At 41.5% G+C, this 21,625-nt stretch overlaps 1 protein-coding gene and 1 long non-coding RNA gene across 2 annotated transcripts in view; both read right to left on the bottom strand.

The window, feature by feature from the left end:
- LOC125001243 (NACHT, LRR and PYD domains-containing protein 12-like) overlaps positions 1-21,625 on the bottom strand; it is a 105,868-nt gene that overhangs the window by 69,463 nt on the left and 14,780 nt on the right. The gene's annotated exons all lie outside the window — the stretch shown is intronic.
- On the bottom strand, positions 5,411-10,650 carry LOC125001123. Its single transcript, XR_007111524.1, has 5 exons — positions 10,614-10,650; positions 10,378-10,456; positions 9,646-9,706; positions 6,668-7,571; positions 5,411-5,556 (listed from the first exon to the last, which is right to left on the bottom strand). It is a non-coding gene; the product is annotated as an uncharacterized LOC125001123 (long non-coding RNA).

Genomic DNA, 21,625 nt, shown 5'->3' with positions numbered 1-21,625 from the left:
GGTGGCGGGTCACCTGAGGACAGAGCCTTAGAACTGAACAGAGGTCTGTGTTGGAGGGGGTCCCTGGGGGGACGGACTCAAATCTAAGTCCCTCCCAAGAAGATGCCACCTTCTTCATACCAGATACATTCTTACACCTCTGACTCTGACTGGTTCACCTTGTAGTGTCTAGTTGTGAGTCCCCCATGAAAGTCATACTGTAGCCTGGCACGTCTCATCTACTAGCTTTAATATGAATCATTAAATGTGATCAGTGTTAACAGTTGCAGTAGGAGACTCTTTGTCACAGGTTTCTCCAACATTATTGATGCATTTGACTGCACCCACGTCTAAATAAAACCCTCCTCTAGTTCCTCTGAGGGAGATGATGAACAGCATTAATGTTCAGGTGAACATGACTTGTTCATATATTTGAACACTGTATATGATTAGTTTCATAGTCCACATCTTATAAAATGCTCTGCAGTGCTGACTACCTGATCAGAGGTCTGGCTCGGTCCATGACTCCTGAATCTTTCGATCCTTTACAATCTATCGACACTTGTCACAAGGTGGCGCACTAACATCTATTAATAACCACTTTAACATCATGGCTGTATCTAGAATGTCTCTAGTGAACTCTGTTTATGAGGTGGTCATGACATGTTGTATTGACAGGCGAGTTCTCTGGTGTATTGCTGGGGGGCAGAGGGGATGCCTCCCAGCCTTTTAGCCTCACACCATATTCAGACCCTCAGGAAGCACAGCAGACATATAATAATGCCCCAGGATAACCAACATATCCGGATTTATCCCTTATCCTGGTTTTGTGTAACAGGCCCCAGATGTGACTCTTCAGCTCTGATCACAAACACTCATTGACTCCAACAACTAACAGTGGATGTTTTCTCCAGTTTCTGCTACAAACACTCGTCTTGAACTAAAGGACATTTACAGATTGATGGAGCAACATAGATTAGATTCAGTTGGTGATTAAACATATCAGATCTACAACAGTAACAGACAGTGAACTGACCTCAGAGTCTCCAGTCTACAGTCTGGACTCTCCAGGAAACCACACAGCTGCTTCACTCCTGAATCCTCCAGGTTGTAGTTTCCACTCAGGTCCAGATGTTTCAGATGGGAGGGGTTGGACTTCAGAGCTGGTCCCAGAGAATCACAGCTGATCCCTGACAAACTGCAGCTCATCAACCTGATGACAGAGTGATAGGAAGTGGAGGGTGCCTATAGACTAGACTATAAACTAATTCAAAAATATGGTTAAAATTAAATAATTTAAAAAACGCAAGATCTTTTAAAATACAAGTTATGCTATTTCATTTCATAGTGTTTGTGAGATATAGGTCATTGTGTGTTATTTAGCCTCACTATATTATCACTTGTTTTGTAAGTTGCCAATCATTCATTACTTTGACAGTATTGGCATGTGTAGAAATCAGGCAACTCCAGCCAATTGCAGGGCAGTCTGTAGGTGACAGGGTGGGACAGACTGGACGGTCACCTTGACCTAGTCTGTGTTGGAGTGATTGTTTGGACCAGAGTTCTTATTTTATGGAGAACGTCCAGTTTACCTGATGGAATGAACTTTGTGACCAACTGAGAGGAAAAGGAGACGGATGTTTTGACGGCATCAAAGAGGGAGGCTAAGCTCCTGTGATCCAGTGGGATCTGCGTCCTTTCGCTGTGTGTGTGCTGTGGATCATGTCGGCCTGATTGGACCTGTTCAGTCCCTTTACCCCAAAACGTTCATATTTTTAATTATTTCAGCAACCTATCCAGATAACTTTAAGACTCTGATTCTGCAGGCCAGGAGGTTGGTTGTTCTGTTTTGGAGAGAGACTGAAGTATCCTCTACACTCTTATCCACACTGGATAAGAGGATTACATTAGAAAAGATAACCCAGGGACTTAGGGCTAAAGCACCAGAATCTGAAGAGGTGTGGGTACCTTTAAAGGACTTTGTCATGCAACAATAGATTAGATTTATCTGTCAGGCTACTGAGTGTCACAGCTTCCAATTCATGCGTTTGCCATTATTATTATTATCATCATTATTAGTTATAGAGGCAATGCAACGCGTTGCTTCTATATTGTTATTGTGTGTGTTTATTATAGAGGCAATACAACGCGATGCCTCTATAATACTATTGTGCGTACTTATTCTTCTTAAACTTCTTCCAGCCAAAATTTCTGTGTGCTACTAGTTATCGAGGCAATGCAACGCGATTTCAAAATCGCCTCGCTTCATTGCTGAATGATTACTTGGCCATGCTTTTCCGAGCGAGGAGTGCGACCAACATCCTGCCCATCCGCTCCGATGTTAAAAAAAAGTCAGATTTGGGGTGAAAAACAGCAACGCGAGGTGTTCTCTCTCTCATCACACCGGCCACAGTTTTCTCCGTACGTGCGTGGAACCAACATTAAATCGAAGAGGACCCTCGTTTGACGCTCACAATGCGTTCATTATCCCCGTACGACCTATCGTTGGGGAGTTATGAACATTTGTTCGGAGGTCAAATCCTAGGGTACAGAGATAGTTACCCCCCACTTACATAAGAACTAAAGTTCTTATATAAGCTGTGAGAGAGCAGGGGAGGGGCCGTAACCATGGTTACAGAGGAGGAGGGAGGAGCTTATAGTGACAGCATCATATAGGGAGAGGGGCTAATTAACAGCAGGTGTGTACCTGCTCATCATGTTTGCTGCAGTACCTAAGGAGGGAGGCTTTCATTAACACAACAGCTGTGCACCTGCTGACCATCATAATGGAACACTAAGTCACTCACACCGCCAAATCATTATGACCACCTTAGACATGGACAGAAAAGGTGAAGAAGGCGAAATCTCACTCCAGACACTCCACTGTAGCGAATGACCACCTGCTCCTTCCACACACCCAAATGAGCAGCCAACCCTGACCTCACATTCAAATATGTCTGCCAAAACATTATGACCACGTCAGACCAAAGACACCCTGTAACGCCCTGTAGCCGCAGCATTGCCTGGTTCAAAATTTCCCCTTGGGAATTTTCTAGTTTGTATTAATTATTTTTTTTTTTTTGTGAATGTGTGAAGTGAGGTCAGCTTGCATTGTATTGTGAAATGAGTTGACGTGTTATTTATGTTCCTACTGAAAATGAATGAAAGTAAAGAATAAAAGATGTGACTTGAGAAGATCAACTCTCCAATCATTCATCAACAACACTATGGACGTTGACCTCCATCTTGTCTCACTGGAGTCAGACTATAAGGGGATTTCTCCACAGAACGAATGATTAGTAACACCAAGAACTCTGTTAATGTCAACACATGTGAAGACTGGACTTGATGTGGTTTGTGATCAGACCCACCACAGATGACTGAGGAGATACCTGCTGATGTTCAGGAACATGATGCTCCTTCATTTCAACTCTTTGAGCTCCTTTTCTATCTGACAGTCCTGACAAGAGAACTAATCTAAACTGGATCTCCATTCTTCAGAAGCCTGAGAATAAAATAAATGAAAACTGACCTCAGAGTCTCCAGTTTACAGTTTGGACTCTTCAGTCCAGCAGACAGATGCTTCACTCCTGAATCCTTCAGGTTGTTGTTACTCAGGTCTAGATGTTTCAGATTAGAGGACTGGGAGCTGAGAACTGAAGACAGAGCTTCACAGCTTCTCTCTGAGAGGTTACAGTAACTCAGTCTGAAGAGACAATGACAGAAAACCCTTTAACTTTGTGACCAGCTGACAGGTTGATGTGTATTTATTGATGATGTACTTACAGAGCTTTGTTGGAGACTTTGACCACTGGCAGCAGCCTCAGAAGAGTTTTCTCTGAAGCAGAGTATTTCTTTAGGTTAAACTCATCCAGATCTTCTCCTGATGACAGTAAGATGAAGCCCAGAGCTGACCACTGACCAGGAGACAGTTTATCTGTGGAGAGACGTCCTGATCTCAGGGACTGTTGGATCTCCTCCACTAGAGAACCATCATTCAGTTCATTCAGACAGTGGAACAGATTGATGCTTCTCTCTGCAGACACTTTCCCACTGATCTTCTCCTTGATGTACTGGACTGTTTCCTGATTGGTCTGTGAGCTACTTCCTGTCTGTGTCAGCAGGTCTCGTAGGAGAGTCTGATTGGTCTGCAGTGAAAGACCCAGGAGGAAGCGGAGGAACATGTCCAGGTGTCCATTTGGACTCTGTAAGGCCTTGTCCACAGCACTCTGATGGAAAGATTTTTGTTTTTTAAACAGTTTAGACCATAGAGATGTAGCTTGTTGTTCTTCCATCAGGTTGACTCCAGAGTTGATGAAGGTCAGATGGACATGAAGAGCAGCCAGAAACTCCTGAACGCTCAGATGGATGAAGCAGAACACCTTGTCCTGGTACAAGCCTCTCTCCTCTTTAAAGATCTGTGTGAACACTCCTGAGTACACTGAGGCTGCTCTGATATCGATGCCACACTCTGTCAGGTCTGATTCATAGAAGATCAGGTTTCCTTTCTGCAGTTGATCCAAAGCCAGTTTTCCCAGAGACTCAATCATCTTCCTGCTCTCTGGACTCCAGTGTGGATCTGTCTCAGCTCCTTCATCAAACTTGACCTTCTTGACTTTTGCCTTAACCACCAGGAAGTGGATGTACATCTGAGTCAGGGTCTTGGGCAGCTCTCCTCCCTCTTTGGTTTCCAACTCATCCTCCAGAACTATAGCAGTGATCCAGCAGAAGACTGGGATGTGACACATGATGTGGAGGCTTCGTGATATCTCGATGTGGGAGATGATCCTGCTGGCCTGCTTCTCATCTCTGAACCTCTTCCTGAAGTACTCCTCCTTCTGGGGGTCAGTGAACCTCTGACCTCTGTCACCATGTCAACACACTCAGGAGGGATCTGATTGGCTGCTGCAGGTCGTGTGGTTATCCAGAGGCGAGCAGAGGGAAGCAGTTTCCCCCTGATGAGGTTTGTCAACAGCACATTCACTGAGGTGGACTTTGTAACATCAGTCAGGATCTCAGTCTTGCGGAAGTCCAGAGGAAGTCGACACTCATCCAGACCGTCAAAGATGAACAGAACCTGGAAGCCTTCAAAGCTGCAGATTCCTGCTTCTTTGGTTTCAGTGAAGAAGTGATGAACAAGTTCCACCAAGCTGAACTTTCTCTCTTTCACCACATTCAGCTCTCTGAAAGTCAATGGAAATATGAAGAGGATGTCCTGGTTGGCTTTGTCTTCAGCCCAGTCCAGAGTGAACTTCTGTGTTAAGACTGTTTTCCCAATGCCAGCCACTCCCTTTGTCATCACTCTTCTGATTGGTCCATGTCTTCCAGGTGAGGCTTTAAAGATGTCTTCTTGTCTGATGGTTGTTTCTGATCTGTGTGGTTTCCTGGATGCTGTTTCAATCTGTCTGACCTCATGTTCATCATTGACCTCTGCAGTCCCTCCCTCTGTGATGTAGAGCTCTGTGTAGATCTCATTCAGAAGGGTTGAGTTTCCAGCTTTAGCAATCCCCTCAAACACACACTGGAACTTCTTCTTCAGACTAGATTTAAGTTTACGTTGACACTTCTCAAGAACATCTGAGTGACACAACAACAGATAATCAGACCATCCGATGTTTTGTAGAGCAGTTTACTGTACACAGCATCAAGAAAGACTAACTGGACCATTGGAATGATCTGCATTTACTCAAAAACATGTCCTCACATCTGATCAGATCTTCTTCTGAGTTACAGGTACAACCAAATAGGATTTACTTTCGAAAATAAAAACCCAAGAGATTGAAGGAATTCTGCTTTGAAGAGGAGAGAGTATGTTCTAGTCATCTCAGCACCAAGTTAAGGATTCAAAACTGAAGACAAATCAGTTTCAGGTGGATTAAGAAGCTTCCCTTCTTAACCCTCATCTCTTTTCATCCAATCCCCTCCAACCCTTCTCATCCGTCCACCAATAAACTTATTAACCTCAAGGCCTGGTCTTTGTTAGTGAAGTTAAGTTATTGTGACTTAGGTTCTTTAACTAAACCACCATCCGTGTCATTCTGTTTCCTATACTTCTGTTACCTTTTTCTCTCTCTCTCTCTGTCTCAGGTCTCAACCTCCACCTTCACCATCTCTCTCTTTTCTTTTCTTCCTCTTCCATTACAGGAACCAGGGGACAAGGATCTGAAGCTTCCTGAGATGAACACCCACCCGAGTCTCACTCCCTGGGTTCCTCTACCATCATCTGATGACACATTCCTTCCCCTTATGTCTTCCCTCTGACTCTTTTCATCCCATCCCCTCCAATCCTTTTCATTATTCATACTGTATTGATCCCTAAAGGGCAATCAGTCATTCACTCATACAGTAGTGTACACTTCCTCCTATCCAGTTGACCCTTTTCATACCATCCTCTTTATCCCACCTCCTTCAAACATTGTCATCCCATCCTCTTTTCTGACGAATTCAGGTCTTGTCTCTTTTATTAAATTAAAATCCCTCGAACCTTCTCGACTCATCCCATCCTCTCCGTTTTTCATCCCACCCATGAATTCGCCACTAAATACTGACTGATACAAACAGTTCATGTTTTGTGATTCCTTGTTGGACCGTTTCCTTTTAATTAGATCATCCAACTGTCTGCTGTGAACCATCTCTACATCTCATCTGAGCTTCAGTTTCAACTCAAGGTAACATAGTAAAAACATACCGGCTGTAACGACGGCTTCATCGTTCACCAGTGGAGGTTCAGCCTGGTCCTCAGAGACCACATGGTCAGGTCTGAGGGGCTGGAGGCTGCAGAGAGATGGAGGAGATGGTTTAGGTGATGAATGGCTGACAGGTCTGTGTAGAGGTTTCTGAGAACTCAGTCATCTTAAACTCTGACAACGTGTGGACATGTTCTCTGAACTATGAGAGTTCATTCTCAGGTACTTTGTGCTTATGGAGGTTCTTGGAGTGGCTCGTTGACTTAGACGATTATTCACACTGTTGTATCAAGATGGTGGTGCCCATTTTGGCTGTGGCTGCACTGGCTCATGATAGAAATGCTTTTTTTTTTTTTTTTTAATGCAGCTTCTACCCTGTTGTTCCCTAAAAACTTGCAATGTTTTAGTTGTGTGGTAGTACATAGCCATAAGTCACTAGACTTAGATTTAGACTTTAATGATCCACGATCATTAAAGTCATTAAGTCAAGCACATAAAAGTAAACACTCAGAACATCAAAAGAAAGATAAAATAAATGAGATTAAATTGAATAAAAATAAACAATGTAATATTTTTTTAATTTCTTTATTACACAATTACCATTATATACTAGTTGTCAAAAACAGTGTCTGAGATGTTTGGTCGTTTGACCAGTTGCATAGAAACGGCGGCATAGATCGTGTCGAATGGTGTCTCCTTGTTCTTGTACTTGTAAAGGAAGGGATGTAAATTAAAAATGGGCCATGTTCTCATGACACACTCCCTCTGGATCCCATCAAGTCCAGACAGTCCATCGATCCTGCTGCTGAAGACCTCACGATCCCCCTGAGGACAGACGGCAAAGCCAAACCAAAGCTCCTTCTCCGCTCCTCCACCGCCAACTCCAGACTGGCATCCCCAGGACTTCTGCAGAGGTTTAGCGGGAAACTTAGCCTGGCATCCAAAACACTTAGGTCTCAGTCCAGGCAGCTCAGGGGAACCTGACAATGCTAGCGCTTGATAGCAGGAACACACCACCAGACACAACGGCTGCTCCGCTGAATGCCTCAGCCAAACACAAAAAGTCCAGAGAAAATAAAAATAAAAACGGCACAAAAACACTTTTGGTTTGTTCAAGGTACAACAAGGTAACAACCATTAACAACCATTACCACGAAAAGAATAACCTAAAAAAGTACGGAGCTACTGGCGACATGCAACCACTCTTTCAGGTGCATGAATACAGTTGTTAGGGTAGGAATAGTGGCTAGGCTAAAGGCTAACTGTGGAGGACTCTGTTTCCATCAATCCTGCTGGCAAATATCTGATTCTACATGATATATCTGTGAAATATCTGTGGCAACCCTGGCCTTTAACACCACCTTGTGCAACTGGATCTTGGACTTCATCTCCAACAGTTCGTTCATGTTGGGAAGAACACCTCCTCAGTTATCACCCTGAGTAATGACTCTCCTCTCCTCATCTGGTGAACTGGTGCCACTGGAACAATCTTCTCCTGAATGTCGACAAATCAAATGAAGTCAACGTTGACTTCAGGAGGAGCCCACCCTGCCACTCTCCTCTGGTTATTAACAACACAGCAGTGGAGCTGGTATCCTGGACCTAGAACACCTCATCTCTGATAAAGTAAACGCAGCAGTGTTTGCACTTCCTTCACAGGATGAGGATACATCTGCTTCCCAACATCCTCACCAACTTCTACTGAAGCACCAGAGAGTAAACTGACCAAGTGTATCTCTCTGTGGTGCAGGAAGGTACAGACTTGAAGGGCCTCCAGAAAGTGGTGAGGATGTCAAACAAAAATTATTAGGACTTCTCTTCCTTCCACCAAGGACATGGGTTCCAAACGCTCTCTGCCATGAGCGGAAAACATCATAAGAGACTGGACTCATCCACATCATGGACGCTTCTCTGTACTGGCCTCTGGTGCCATATAACAACACTCTATGCACCAACTTCATACCTCAGGCCTTCAGGCTTCTGAACACTCCATATAGTCTCTTTGAGGATGATGTAATACCCAGTGCAATAATTTCAGATCAATAATCCAGTGCAGTTTTCTTATGCACCATATCACTTTATTACTGTTTACTGTGTGTTTTATACTTTACTGGGTTGTTTTTAGACACTCGCTATCTGAGCCATTTGCAACGTAATGTTGTTCATGTGCTCATGTGTGGTGTGTACTTCGACTGATAATAAAAATTTATCTATGTATTGTGGCCTTGAATCTTGGCCAGTGCTCAATGTTGATGATAAGCAGCTGTTCAAAGGTTGTCGGCTCGTTTCTTTTGCAGGGAGCGGCCGACCTTTGACCTGCTCTCCAGTTTCTGTTGGTCTCGTACCAGGGGGTAATCTCTGACGTTCTCTTACCTGAAACAAACTCTATAAACAGAGGGATCTTCTTCAGAGTTAAAGTCAGATAAAATGATCTGTTATTGATCCCAGTGGTTGGGACAGTAGCACACAGGGTCTAGTTAAATCTGTATCTATCAGTAGAGGTGCTCAATCATTTTATTCCCATTATCCTGCATAGTTGTAGGATAGTTGTAACAGTGGACATTCACTGGTCTCATAACAAGGTGCAGTAGTACTGCAGCAGTTGTACTTCTAGTAGTTTTGTATGTAGTACAGTGGGACCAGGAGAACCAGTATCTCCCACCTCTGAATGTTTCTATCAGTATCCTGTAGAAGTGACAATAAACCAGACTTGAATCTGCTGTAGATGAAGTAAAACTAGTGTCTATGAATGAAATCCTCAAACACTGAGCTGGAACTAGACCATGCACAGAAAGATCCTCCTGGTGTGAGCAGGCTGTGGTTGTTCAGGTGGATGTTATTGGTCCCAGTTCAACATCAGGCTGCTGCTCAAAGCTTATGAAGCTCCAGTATAGACCTGGACTCTTAATGTTTCTGTCCAGTGTGTTGGTGTCTTGGACTGACATCTTTAACTAACAACACTTAGAGATGGTCCTCTCACCTCTGAGCTTCACTCTGGTCCATGCTGCTGGATTCACATCAGCTCACACTTTGTCCTTCACCTGCAGAGGAAACACACATCATTCATGAGAACATCCACCTGCTGCTCAACCAGGGTCCAGTACCTGACCCCCAACTTTCCTCCACCTGGACACTGAGCACAGGTTTTCCACAGGGTTGCATGCTGAGCCCCCTCCTGTACAGGTCTACACCTACAGCAGTCCATCATCACCCTGGACTCTCACATGCAACAATCCGCATAACATACAATGTGTAACACAAGACTTGAAACTACATTTATTATTATTATGTCTTTTATAAAAACCTGTACAACACGTTTACACGTTTTATTTTTTAGTATCAGCATTTTAACTTCAGCTGTATATCTTGTAAATAATACCTTTAATACCTTTGAACTATTTTGTACATTCTTGTGAATTTTTACACTGAAAAGGAGAAAATCTCCAATCTCATTGCACACTGTATAGTGACAATATAAGGCATTCCATTCTATTATATTCATTTTAAAAGAAGAGTAAAAAGTTCTCGTTCCATTTAGTTTGATTTGACGTCCACAGCTTTTATTTTTATTATCATTGACTAAAACAATGAAACCTTCCCTTTAACCACCATCACCAGCCTCTACCCCGTTTCTCATTCAGCTCCTTCAGCCGGACTCTAAACATTCAGCTCTGACACTTAATGAAGAAAACTTTAAAAACTGATTCATTACCTTCAGAGGGAGGTTGACGTGAAGAAAACGATCTGAGACTTGATCCTGGTGAAAGTGAAACTAGGAAACACCCAGGGAGCTGCAGGAGGAGAAGATACAATAAACCCAAAGATGAAGAGGAGGAGGGAGTTAAAGTAATGAATAAACAACACAAATCTCAATCACAACTTAACAACAAAGTGTCTCTGTGTCCAGGTGCATAGAATTGGGTTGGGACACTAGGGACACGTCCCTACCATTATCCAGCCATTACTGGGTCATCGCTCAACTTGTCCATAGTGTTTAGTTAATAATTATGGCACACAAAGGGTTAACAGTCCGTCTCTGCCTGAAGTCCCGCCTCTAACCTAATATCGCTCTCTGATTGGCTCTCCCAGTTTTCTGCTAACATGTGATTGGTCACCCCCACTGTCCCTCCATCTGCTTGTAATGCTACTTGTAACCTGCTGCTAGTTGCACAAGACAGGAGGCAGCAGCGCATTTATCCGCCAACAGAAGTGTAAGTCGTCAACATGCTTTGGTCTAGATGGATTTTAATACCAGTGGTGACATGTTTATTTGTTCCTGTTTGAATGCGTCCGTTTTAAAAAAAAAAAAAAAAAAAAAAAAAAAAAAAAAAAAAAAAAAGATGTCGGAAAAGAAAACTCCACATAAGACTTCTTTTGGAGTTGGAGAATTTATGTCCCCACCAATGTCAAAATCAAACCTACTTCCTTGTCTGTGTCCATTAAAATTACTTCATGCACTTCATTACTTATAGTAAAAAAAAGTCTCCAAGTACCCATTTTATACAGTGAATATCCCTTTAGTCATTTTTTACAGTGTATCTTGTAGTTTCCATTTATGACAGTTTATCTGGTATTATCCGATTACACAATGTATCTCCAAGCATCTTTAACAATCTCCCGCATGTCCTGCCTGACACGGCTCTGGAGTGGACTGGGGTGGTGGTCCCCATCTTTAAGTAAGGAGACCAGAGGGTGTGTTCCAGCTATAGGGGGGTCATGCTCCTCAGTTTCCCTGGGAAAGTCTATGCCAGGGTGGTGGGAAAGAGGATCTGAAAAGTAGTTGAACCCCAGATTGAGGAGGAACAATGTGGTTTTCATCACAGGCGTGGGACCATGGACCAGCTCTTTACCCTCACTAGGGTGTTGGAGGAGAAATAGGAGTTTGTCCAACCAGTCCACATGTGTTTTGTGGATTTGGAGAAGGTTTCCACATTCAGGAGGAGGGGGAGGTCTGTAGTGGGAGAGCTGGATCTCCTCGCACTGGAACACAATAGAGTACTACTTAGAGCAGTGGTTCTCATTTGGTCTGGGATCAGGACCCACTGCCCCCCCTTAAAGCTGAGACCCAAACCACCGAGAACTTTCAACTCCTCGAATGTTTTGAATGAACAGATTCAGCTTCTTCAGTTTTTATCCACAAACACAAAATATATGAAACGAATTCAAAATTATTCTAGTTCACAGAACCACTGACTTAGAGCGTTAGTGAACATTAGCATTAGCATTTGCAGTCCTTCCATTCTAACAGGTTTGTTTACCTGCACAGTCTCCAGCCTCTAAGGGTTCTCGTCGATGGGACCTGAACATTTATTCTCCTGGAATTTGTTGACTTTCCTCTTCAGAGACACAATCAGCCCTGAGAACACAACGTCACAGCTGAGTTAAACTCTACCTGTTAAACATTTCACCCCAAATTTTCCAGTTATTTGCTGCAATCCAAGTTGTTCAATTCCAATTAATATCTTGAAATGGTACAAAGGTAAATGGTGAACTGGTGAGGACCAACAGATCAACTCCAACATGAAGGTCTGTCCCAAGGAGAAACTGCACAGAGAGTCAAGGTGTCAGTGGGTAGTTTCCTTCACCATCAAAGGGAAACTCAGAAACCGGGGGAACTCTGACAGGAAGAGGTTTGACTGCAGAACCAAAGTCACGACTGAACCAGAGGATGAGTTTCTGAGAGTTAACAGCTACGTGACAGGCGGCTGTTCAACAGGACAACAGCTCCATGGTGGTCGCAGTAGGAGAGTCTCAGGGAGGTTCAGCTGTGAAGAGAAGACTCATGGTTTGTTCCATTTATCTCCGAGCTGGAATGACATCACTCCCGAGTTATCAGTGCTCTAGTTAGAGAAGTCAGGAAACAACATGGCTGCCTCCACCAAAGCTCTGGCCTCATCCCAAGATAACTGACTATGTAACTAGACTTAGACTAACTAAATCTAAGTCTAAGTCTGTGTGCACAGGGTGTATACAGAACGAAATTTCGTTGCATATGGCTCAGGAAAATATAATAAAATTACAATAAAAAAATAGATAAAATACAATATAAAATGCAGTAGCGATGTAGATCTATAGGTTGACATATATCATAGTGCAAAATATGTTTAAAAATATTTAACTGTGCAAAATAGTGCAGCCTCCACACCACACAGAGGCAGCTAACTAATATTATTACTATCACATTCAACTAAATTTAGACTGTTTAAGTTCCACTAATTGTAAATGAACAGATAACTGTGTGCCAGTTCCAGATAACTGGAACCACATGAGGCAGAAATCTATAAAAATATTCAAAAATTATCGAAAGAAATCCACCATTGATCCCAGTCCAGCATCATGGTGTTTTTATGATGAGGTCTGTTTTCAGCTGTTGTTATCATGACATGGGCTTGTTGTTCTTTTTTGAAACACGAGTCTGCTTTGGAATATTTGTCTGGGAGAGGCCTTGCTGATGTAGTAGAACTACACTGACTTGTTGCTGTGCTCAGTCTTACTATAGTGTATTTACCTGTGACATGAAGCTGTCTTTCACAACCACATCTTGGTAGCGGAGTTCGTCTCTTCCTCACCCAGTTTGAAGCCTCCTACACAACTGTTTCTGTTTCAGTTAATGACTGCGTTTCAACCTATAACTATTGATGCTGGTTTGAAGGCAAAGAGTAGTAACACCAAATATTGATGTGACTTAAATTTGTCTTTCATTCGTCACTTTACATTTTGTACATAAATGATAAATAAACAATAATTTGTTTTTTCAGCATTCTTAAATTACAGCATTTTCAGACTGAAAAATTTGCATAGTTCTGATATCATATAATATAGTATACTGTACTATTCATTGTTTATATTGTTTTCTATTGTCATTTGTGATACTGTATCTCCTATTTTCCATTTCTGACAGTGTATCTTCTAGTTTCCATTCATGAGATTGTGTGTCCTAATATCAATTTTTTACAGTGCATCTCCTAGCATCCAGTTTTGAAAGTGTATCTCCTGGTATCTGTATTTCTTTGACTATTCTTTGTTGTTGTTGTTTTCTTTCTCCTATTATCCCTTTTTAAATACTGTATCACATAGTAGTAGGCATTTTTACAATGTGTTCTCTGTTCTAATTTTATGCAGTGTATCTCACTTGAGTATTTTTTTTTTTTTACTGTACATCTGCTGGGACTGTGGAAGCTTTTTTTAAGGTTTATCACCTACAAATCAGCTTTGAAATAATGTATCTCATACTATAATTTTGTTTTGTTTTTTGTTTTTGTTTTTTACAGCGTATTCTGGTGTTAATGTACAGTATTTAAAATGTATCTCCCATTATGCATTTTTTACAGTGTATCTCATCATATCAACTTAAAATTGTATATATTGTAGTGTAACGAAAGGCCTAAATAAGTATAATGTTCAAATTTATTTGAACATTATACACAGACAATCAAGTCTATCACATAAAATCTCAGGTTAGAAGAAACATATTTAAGGCCTAAAGGAAACAACAAGTCTGATACAAAAGACATTGAAGGTCAAACAATCAGTTATGTGCCTTTTGTCTTTTTTTTCAACCAAAATTTTAGGTCAACTGAAATACAGGACTTTCTTAAGGACAAGATTTACAACAACAAAAAACACTGAAAGATTCCAATCAATCAATAACATGAATTAATTCCCACAGATAAAAACCTCAACAGTCCAAACAGTTCAATACATGTCCAAGGCCCCACAGCACAACAAATCAATTTCAATACCCCCATCAAAGTTTAATGTGGTGTCATCAAAGTTTAATGTAGTTTTGTATATCAAATAATGTAAGTGTGTGAGTGTGAAGGATAGAGAGAGGGAGAGAAGGCAATGGGAGAACTTGCGATTGGGAGAGTTGGTTTCAGGAATAGTAGGCCATCAGTCCACAGATTGGAGGGTAGTCCTGGTACCAGAAGACTTCAGTGCACACTGTTGCTGTGCAAGGATTTTAGAGACCCCATGGCTCCAGAGTACAAAGGCTGACTAAATTCACCCACTCTGGTTACCTCAGAGTTTCTTTCTCCATCCTTGGCAGATATATCTTCCTTTTAACTACTTTTTTGGGCAGTACACTTCTTCTGTTCCCCTCAACAAGCCTTCTGTTCTCTTCCTACACTTCTCTTTGCCTTCCCATTGTTCCCCCCACTCAGCTCACAAGTGTCAACAATTACTAATTACTACCATCTCCTTCCTTACCCCACTCCCACTCCCTATCCCTCTCTCTCTCTCTCCACAGTACTGAGCAGCAGGAATCACCTGTCTGCTAAAATGTGTATTTATATATATGTGTGTGTGTGTGTGTGTGTGTGTGTGTGTGTGTGTGTATATATTTGTCATTATTAGTTTTTTAAAAAGGGATTCAAGCAGAGGACTCCATGTGGTGCATCCCACGCAATGCTGAGGACCAGAACTGTGTTACAGTAACTGACTGAAGTAGCCAACTCTGCATCAACCTGCAGCCAAATGAGCCACAATGTCTGATAGTAACCTCAATCAACGTGGAAGGTTACACCAAAACCAAGGCCAATGTGCTAGCAGGCCACTGCAGCTGAAGTGACGTTGTCTGCATGCAGGAGAGCCCACAAAGAGCTCAAATACCAACACAGACCATCTGCCTACCATCTTCATCACCTCATCGTATCAACCATCTGTCAGTCCCTTCCAATGACCCAACCTACCATCTAAATGCAAGAACAAGTATATCGTCGAGACTGGGGACTTTAACTCACATACAATGTAAATGACAAGTACCAGAAGAAGCTGATAACAGGTGTCACCTTTGTTTATCTGTCAGTGGTATATGACACCATCCAACACAGGCTTCTGATGAAAAAACTACTTGACATGACAAGAGATGTTAAACTATGTAATATCATTAGAAATTCTGAACTGCCTGCATGTTGGAGAAGGGCGGCGCAAAGCATCAATGAAGAGGTGGAAGTTAACGACATCTGACTCGTATATGTGGAGAGCTCCAAACCATGGAGCATGTCATGCAATGCAGCCAGACCCCTTGTGTACTGGACGTGACCTGGGCTAGACTGCGTCAACCACTGGAGGGACATGATGTAGAAGACAGAAGGACATGAAGAAGAAGATCTTTTTTTAAAAGCATTTGCTTGTTGTCATTTCTTACAGTGTGTTGTTTAGCTGCAGTTCCAGTGTATGCGGCATGAGAAATATTTTTTCATTTTGTATAGAATATCCTTTTGTCATATTTTACAGTGCATTCGCTTGCTGTCATGTTTTACAGCTTGCTATTGAGCTGCAGTCATTGACCACTGGAAGGCAGTGATCATCATATTAAACTGACTAGTTCATCGCTTCATCGAGACAAATCTCCACCACTGTAAAACATATTAATAATGATACACTATGAAAAATGACAACGAAGGATACACTGTAAAAAAACAAACAAACAAACAAAAAAAAAACCACTGAGATACGCAATTATAGTTGTCATTTTATGAAGCTGGTAGCAACGATATTTTAAGACATTTAATGAGGGGATATGCTGTAAAACATGACAATGAGATATACTGTAAAACACGGTAATGACAAGATACACTGAAAAACACAACAACGAGGAGATACACTGTAAAATCAAACAATGAGAAGTACTGTAAAACAGGGTAATGAGGAGATACACTTGAAAGCATGACGAGTAGATGCACTCTAAAAATGTTTTCAAGAAATTGCCAATAAGAAGACACACTGCAAAACATGATGAGATATGCACGAGGAGATTCACTGTTAAACTTGTTGATATGGCAACAAAGAGACACAGAAAACGTGGCGATAAGGAGATACGCTGTTAAAAAATATAGTACTATAATTTGCATTGTCAAAAATGGCAACCATGCGAAGCACTGTAAAATATGTCTTCTAAAATATATTGAAAGTACTGAAACTAGCCACATCAACACTACTGACCTCCTGACTGCCCCCACTGTCCAACTCAGTAACAGAGACCCTCATCCACTCATGGACTACTGCAGTGGAGTCTTGTCTGGCTACCAAGTGAGGCTCTGGACAGGTTGCAGTATGTTCAGGATGATAACCTGACCCTTATATTGCATGGCTCGACATGTTTTAATTGACATATTGGCACTTTTTATGGAGCACTTACTATTTATACTTACATTACATCACATTACATTTACATAATTTTTGTTCACCTATTATTCACAGTAACCTACTTACTCATCACTTTTAATCAATATGACTCATGGACACCAAATTAACTAATGCCCTGGCTCCTTCTGCCCAGTGACCCAGCCACACTCTACAGGTACATTAAATAAGGGCAATAGGCTAGGCTATGACCAGACCTGTAAGCCAGTGCAAACAAGAAGGAATGATCCCCTCACTGCTAACCACAACAATAACCTTTATCTCATCAAACTAACCTTCATCAAACAACTTCACTGGCTCCAGCTCAAAACATGCATCACTTTCAAAATCCTCCTCCAGACCTACAAATGTCTCCACTCCCTGATCTCCTTCATCCCTCCTCCCACTCACAGTCCATGTGCCCCACAGACAAGGACCTGCTTTCCATTCCCCGTAGATGTGCTATAAAACATGACAGAGATACTGTAAAAGCAAAGTTTTGAAACATGGCTTTCAACACTGAAACAGACTACCAGGACGTACACATAGCAACAAAGAGATGCACTGTTAAAAAAATAAATAAATAAATAAATAATAATAATAAAAAAAGACCATAAGTGGAGGAATTACATGAGATTCACTTTTAAAAAACTGACACACTGACACACACAAAAAACTTAACACACTGTTAAGAAATGACCAATTAGGAAACACTGTAAAACATGATGACTTGACAATGAATGGATGTGCTTTCAAATATGAGACCCTGTAAACCACAGCAATGAAATGACTAAAATGATATGCACTTTGAGAATGACGATGAAAAGATATAACATTGCAATGAAGAGATACACTGGCTAACATGGCTAAAGAAATTCACCATAAAAACGACTACTAAAAGATAGTTAAGAAATTACCATTAAGGACACACTGTAAAACATGAAAATATGATGGTAACGAGGAGACCTGTGAAAACAAGACAGACTGTAAAACATGGTAACAAAGAGACACACTGTCAAAAATTACAATACAGCAATGATGAAATACACTGTAAAAGGGAACAATAGTGCAAGACACATTTTTTAAAGAAAAGACTACCAGGAGATGCACTGTAAATAAAATGAATGCAGAAGATGTAAAAATGATGACTAAAAGATACATTGTGAGAAATTTACCAAAAAGAAATGCATGAGATTCATTTAAAAAAATAAATAAAATAAAATTAATTGTTACTGTACGATGTTACCAATTCTTGTTTTCCTCAATAAAGTTCCACAATAAAGTGTTGTCAAATGACGGCTGTCCAGTCAGTTGTTATGGAAAGCAAGGTTTACTCTTACCCGGGGAGAGCAGCTCTGTGTACAACAGGAAACAACTCTGTCTCTCCTCCATATTCACATTCTTTTATAGCAGTTCACAAACATGTTAAAATGACAATTATACAGAACATGTGAGCGCATCTTTTCCATGAAATTTCAACCTCTTCTTAGACAGGAGGTGAGAAGATCAAGACGACACAACTAAAGGTCTTCAGTGTGCACACCTGCACATAGAAGATGCAACATAACATCACACTTATGATGAACTTTTGGTGAACTTCTGCTGAACTTATTTTAACTTGTTATGAACTCATGTAGGCTGAGGCTGTTGCGTTTTTTGCTGTTAGACCTCCACCCATTTCAAAAACATGCCAACCATCACAAGGCAGTATTTTTTACCCTCACTTAGCCTCACTTTAATTCAATTAAATCCATCATAATGTGTTGAAATGGTTTGTTTGGTGGAGGATGTGCTGCTGGGTGTTACAAACCCCCAGCTCGTTACAGGGAAAGAGAAGTAACACACATACAATCTGATGACAAGATTGTGATAAAGGTGTGTATTTTATTTCAAAGACAATGTGGATAAGGAATGGACCATCAGGTGCTGATAAATCAAATGAAGAAATATAACAAAAAGAGGACTCCTGGAAAATAAAACAGAGCTTTCTGTCTCAGGACTAATGTGAAAGTACTGGTGATAATAAACATAAATGTTTCTAAAACAAAACCTAGCTAGCTGCTCTAGTGTGCGCACAACCAAAAATACATAGGAACAGCTCCTCTATACCTAGTGTTTCTAGGCAGTTGTGAAAACTAACCATGAGTGCAAAAACCAAAACCATTAACAATGTATAATCTCACCCTGGCCCAAATTACATGGTCTAACCCATGCGTCAACTTGGAAAAAGCAGGATGGAGAGTTTTAAGTGTGCCAAGTTTGTGATCTGGACCATACCAAACGCCGTCAAGACAGCAACAGCCACTCTTGGACCAGAGTGATCATTCAGCAGGTGTAGAAAGGGAATAGAGATCAGAGAGGGAATCAGGAGAAAAAGTGAGGAATGAAGCAGAAAGGAGGGTAGCAACGAGAGGAAGTGGGTTGTAATGCAGCTGCTCTTGCGGTGGCATCTGGTCATGCGTTTCCACTCGAAACTGTGTCTTTGCCAAATATGTGAGCCACGCATTTGCATAATGCAACTTGTGATGGTAGAGTGGTAGCTTCCAACAAATATGCAACGAGAGTATGGCTAAGAATAGGCTTGCCATCTGATTGGAAGACCTTTCTCTTTCCAAAGTGCTCCACAATCCTGAACCCTGGAGTCGGTGTAAATCGTGACTGAATGTGATTCAGCCAGTGTGCATGGTTAGTGCCACCAGCTCTGCTGCCTGGGCTGGGTAATGAGGAGGGAGAGGGGAGGATTCAACAATCCCGTGATCATCAAAAACAGCATAGCTGTCATGTCCGCAGCCTGTATCAAGATTCCTTAAAGCGGAACCATAAACCTTAAACACAAAATCAGAGTTAGTCAAATTTGTTGTAATTCTGAAGACCAGGTGGCTCTTTCAGCGACGTTTACAGCAGTGTACATTGTTGACAGCACTTGGAATGGTCCTTGCCACTGGTGATGATCTCGTTAGAGACATGCAATATGTCAACATTGCATCTTCACACAAAGTGGTTTCCATCAGAGGGCCCGGGAGGCCCACTGCGTGTTGGGTGGAACTGCAAAGAGAATTTCAAAAGGCGATCGGTTAGCTCGCCTGCGCACTCTCACCCTATGTACGTCAGAACCAGGGGCAGGCATCTTGGCCACCACAAACCTGTCTCTTGACAGGATTTGGTTAAATTATCTTTAAGTGTCCCATTCTCAGGCTCCACTGTGCCTCTCAACTGCGAGTGGTAGGAGCAGTGTGTTTTCAGGTCAAAATGGAGTTGTTCAGATAGCTGTCGTTGAACTGTGTTCACAAAATGGGTTCCACTGTCTGAAGAAAGTTTTTCTCGTATACCCCATCAGGGGTTATTTTCTGTCAGCAAGGCCTTGGTCACTACTGAGGCTGTTGCGTTTTTTGCTGGGGAAGCTTGCACCTATTTCGAAAACATGTCAACTATCACAAGGCAGTATTTCTTACCCTCACTTGGCATTAAATCAGTGAAATCCATCATAACATGTTGGAATGGTATGTTCGGCGGAGGGTGTGCTGCCGGGGGTGTGAGGGATTTGGTGTTACCTGGACTGTTTTGTGCACAGCTCATGCATTTTGAGCAATAATCTGCTGCAAAAGATGTGAAGCCTTTCGTAAACCAAAATTTTTGTACCGATGCACACATCCCTCCTTTTGAAACATGGTCTAACCCATGCGTCAACTAGGAATAAGCAGGATAGAGAGTTTTAAGCGTGCCGGGTTTGTGATCTGGACCATACCAAACGCCGTCAAGAGTCGGCGCCGACCTTTCTCTTTCCAAAGTGCTCCACAATCCTGAACTCTGGAGTCGGTGTAAATCGTGACTGAATGTGATTCAGCCAGTGTGCATTGTTAGTGCCACCAGCTCTGCTGCCTGGGCTAGGTAATGAGGAGGGAGAGGGGAAGATTCAACAATCCCGTGATCATCAAAAACAGCATAGCTGTCATGTCCGCAGCCCGTATCAAGATTCCTTAAAGCAGAACCATAAACACAAAATCAGAGTTAGTCAGGGGCATGTCAGATAGATCAGGATGTGGGTAACAAATTTGTCGTAATTCTGACAACAGTGCTGTTCTCCATCCCCCAGGTCACACGCGGAAGTCCCAGGAGGACAGTGTGATAGTGCAACCAACGTGCAGCTGAGAGGTGTGAAGATTTCTGCTCTTGAATTGATTAAAATGTGACCAAGACTAAAAGCATTTTAAAATCTGAAATGGCTGGCAAAGGCACGCTGGGACATGGTGTGGTGGTGTCTCGCAGCAAAAAGGTTTGACTCCAGGAAAAGAAAGTAAAACACAGCACTGTAGCATCAGTGTTTGGATTTATCAAATTTTGTAACCATACAATCTTTGCTCATCTATAGCGGTCTCTTCTAAGATATGTGGAGATTAAAGTACACAAAAAATAAAACCTGTTAACAAGGAAATAATGGACTTGACTATGAATACAGATTAGTGCACATAAAACAATCATCAAGCTAACGTGATCTCTTTGGGGATTATAATAAAAATCTGTTCTCAAACTGAATTTGTGAATTTAATTATAAATATTTCACAATTGACAAAAATGAATAAACATTATCACGTACGGAAAATGCTCATAAAAAGAAATATTAATAAATGTATAATCTTAAAATGACTTCAAGGATCTAAAAGTTTCCTCTGAAAAACTCATGTGGCTTACCAGAGTTGCTAAGAAATGACACATTTAAAATTTATTATCTGAAGATACATCGTCAAAAATAAATAATCAATAAAGAATACATTGTAAAAAAACACCAGATTGAAAAAATTGAACACCACAAAATACACTGTAAAAAATACTCC

The sequence above is a fragment of the Mugil cephalus genome, chromosome 23 (genome assembly GCF_022458985.1).
Source record: "Mugil cephalus isolate CIBA_MC_2020 chromosome 23, CIBA_Mcephalus_1.1, whole genome shotgun sequence".
Lineage (NCBI taxonomy): Eukaryota > Metazoa > Chordata > Actinopteri > Mugiliformes > Mugilidae > Mugil > Mugil cephalus.
The sequence above is the reverse complement of the archived record's forward strand: the minus strand, read 5'-3'. Positions and strand labels throughout refer to the sequence as shown.